A 3,816-nucleotide genomic window follows, 5' to 3' on the forward strand; every position below is an offset into this window, starting at 1 on the left:
TGTGTGTGTGTGTGTGTGTGTGTGTGTGTGTGTGTGTGTGTGTGTGTGTGTGTGTGTACCTTTTAATCTGCAGCATTCTTTATACATATTTATTCCCACACACACATAAAATGTATGTATTTTCTCACTAACAGAACATAAAAGACCAATTCAGTTGTACCATTATTTTGGACTGAAATTGAATTATGACAATAAATATGTAAAAAAATCATAATAAAATTGTACTATAAAATACATATGTGTATTCAAAGTAATATGTATGTGGCAGACAGATTTATCAAGTAAAAGCTGGTCAGAAGGGAGAATTCACATTTAAATAAATCTAACTAAAATACACAGTTAAGACTGAACACAACAGCTAAACAATATTAGAGAACACAAAAAAATCATTAGTTCAGCAATAATGGTTTGTTAAAACAATTATTTTGAGAATATACTGTTTTGCTACACTGAGTAAGGCTGGGGTAACGTTAAATATTGTTTAAACTGTAATAAAAAAATTAAAGCTAAAACATTCTTTATGAAAACAATATAAATGTAACAGATTGATCAACTTTATACAAACATGATTTTTTTCACCAGCTTAGTTCCATTTTTTTGTTTGTATTTTTTTTCCAGCTCTGGAGAGAAATGTTTGTTTCTGTCTGCTGTTTGAAACTTTCCATGAAAATCTGCTCCTGAGTGAAGCTGCAGAAAAACAAAATTTGAGGGAATATAGACTCTAATAAAACCTGCAGTACAAAACATGCACCAGCTTTGTTTGTTTGTTTGTTTGTTTGTTTGTTTGTTTGTTTTATGGAAATAAAATTGAGCAGTAAAAACACGGGTTTTAGTTTTGTGTTTTATTTTTAAAGTAGAATAACAGCCTTACCATGGTTGATGGTTGACTTTATACTAGTCCAAAGGATCAGCACCTGTTGCAGGGACGAGTCAGACCAGGTTCTCAACAGAAAATCACCAAAAAAAAAGTATCTTAAAGTGATTCGGGATTTGTTGCAACATTATTTTATTTGATAAACATTTATTTTAACTGTAAAATAAAGACTGTAAAATACTATACTGTAGGCTGTTTAGGTTTTCTAATTTTTAAACTAAATTTTTAAAAATATATTACACGGACTGAGCCATTTTATTTACACGCAAACTGGGTAAATGATGACATCGACAGGTCCTTGGTGCAAGGCTGCAACTAAAAGGAGGGATGGAGGACCTCAGTTTAGCTTGTTGGTTTGTCGAGCTAGCACCGAGCTAATACATATAAGGCAATATAGCATTGGCGCTAAAGCTAACAGGCTAAGCTGTGGTTCTTCTTCCATGAAGCAGCTCTGTTGTCCTCCATCTATATTTTCAGTTACAGGCTGAGTCATTTCTACCTTCTCCTCTCTGTCAACGCTCTCTGGTTTCGTTTAAAAGAGCCAATTGTCAGATATTGTCCAAGATTAACCTTCAGGGTGGATATAGCTCGCTAGCAGCCTCGCACCGAGGACCTGTCGATGTCATAGTTTTCCCAGGATGCTTTGCGTGTAAATAAAATGGCTCAGTCCATATTAAAATATATTTTTTAAAATTGACAAAATTGAACAGCCTACAGTATTTTTACAGTCTTTATTTTACGGTTAAAATGTATGTTTATCAAATAAAGTCTAACATTACAACTAACAACAACTAACTCGTGGATCCCTTTAAAGAGAACCAGGCCTGGGGTTGACTTGGTGTTGCATGGTTCCTGGTAGGGGTGTATCAACTGCAGTTTTCTAACCCTGACCTGCCGATTCAGATTTTTTTAAATAACTGACACTTTAAGGTGTTACAAGTTCACAATACACCTTTAACGTTCCAATCTTATTTTACTGAAAAACATTGAACAACTTCCTTGACACAATACAAACTTGTTTTACCTGAACATGAGGTAGAGTTCACAGCAGAGCAAAAGGCCCTGCTGGCAGTGGCTGATCTTCAGATCTTTGTGGAGGTAGATGAGATGATGATCTTWCGGCCAGTCTCACAAAAATAAAGAAAATCGGTCCTGATAAATCGGCCGTTCGATTTGTTGTTATACCCCTAGTTCCTGGGGCTCAGTTTGAAGAAGATGCCACTTGGATGTAGGTCCATTAACTGCCCACCCAACTTTTTATCCTACTTGTTCAGGAGAAAAGTCATGGAGGAAGCAGCTTAAGCCTGAACATCTCTTTCCACAGCCACCTCTTCCAGAAGGATTCTAAAATCTGGTTTATGAGAAGTCCCACTATCATTCACGCAGATGTGTGGTACTCTTACCACCTGCTGAGACCATGCCTTGTGTGTTGCCATCAGTATCTAGGATTTTGTCAGAACTGTGTGAGTGTTTCTTTTTATAAAGTGGCTGCAGTGAACTGATCTCTTTGAGAAGCTGCTGGCCGAGGCTGTGAGAAAACAGTTAACATTACAACTGTCCCAGGGAAAATGATAAAACAGTAAAACTTGTGAAGAAAAACTCCTGGAAGGAGATGAGATAATTTTTTACCCATGCAGGAGACAGCACGGACCAGGAAAGAGTGGAGATCGCTTGCTGACAAATCTACAAAAAGCACTTTTCCTTGGCTTACAACAGAAACTCCAGGTCATTCTCCTCCAACTCTTCCATCATCGACTGAGATAAACAACTCTGAGAACCACACTGTGATGGTCCCGATTGTGTGCTGCAGTAGGAGGAYTTAGCAGGACTTATCACCTGCAGGTTTGCTTTTGAGTAGAGACTGTGAGAAAAAGATTGTCTCAGATTACAACAGCGAGATCCAACGTCTGATGTCTTGTTGAAATCTAGTGGTCCCTAAAGGTGTTTCTATCAGCACTGGGAGATGTTTGGAGCAGAAACTCATGATCACAATCATTCCCATTTTTAAAGTTTAGAGATTTTGGAAATAAGCCAATTAAAAGTATAACCATTATAACTTTATATTTCCTTAGATCTTTTCAAGACCCTCCATTAATTGTTTCAGAATCCACATTGAGGTCCCAACCCCAACTTCAGGACCAACTCCATGCTGTTTTGCAACTTGTGTTTCATGCAGCACGGGTTGCAACAAACCACAAACCTTTTTAATTGTTTAAAGCTTGGCTCTTGAAGGGTTCTAAACACTGKCAAAGTTTTGGCTCGAGTCACTTTCATTGTTCAGGTTAAAGACTGGTAGAAACAGAAGAATCAGGGCAATGGATGACTAATTTTGTCTTTTTTGTGTAGATCAAAATCTCACAAGCAGGTTGAGGAAGCTGACACAGGTATTCATATGCTGCTGGGACAAGTTTTGGCATATACCCTTACTTGTGGGGACCAACTGGTATTTATGGGGACCTAAGCCAAGTCTAAATGAGGGGAAATTCCATTAGTGGGTCAGGTCTATGACTAAAGTGTGAAYTGAGTTTGGTTTAGGCGTAGGGTAAGGGGTCAGAATTAGGCTATAGAAATGGCTGGTAAATGAATGGAAGTCGTTGCACAAGGGTAGAAAAACCAACCTGTGTGTGTGTGTGTGTGTGTGTACTTGTATTTCCTACATCATGGGGACAATTTTACTGAAAAAGCAGCCTCGTGGGGACCAATGCCCGGTCCACGGGTCCAAATGCAAATTAAAGGTGGGGCTTAGGTTTAGGACTAAGGTGTGAGTTGACTTTAGGTTAGTTTTAGGGTCAGGTGGTACCTGTGAGGGTAATTTTAGGGTATACGGTCAGGGTTAGGATATAAAGTCTAAAAAAAAAAATCAATGGAAGTCAATGGAAAGTCCCCACGGGGTTCAAGAGCAAGCGTGTGTGTGTGTGTGTGTGTGTGTGTGTGTGTGTGTG

This window comes from Austrofundulus limnaeus, unplaced genomic scaffold, assembly GCF_001266775.1.
Source record: "Austrofundulus limnaeus strain Quisiro unplaced genomic scaffold, Austrofundulus_limnaeus-1.0 Scaffold0, whole genome shotgun sequence".
Taxonomy (NCBI): domain Eukaryota; kingdom Metazoa; phylum Chordata; class Actinopteri; order Cyprinodontiformes; family Rivulidae; genus Austrofundulus; species Austrofundulus limnaeus.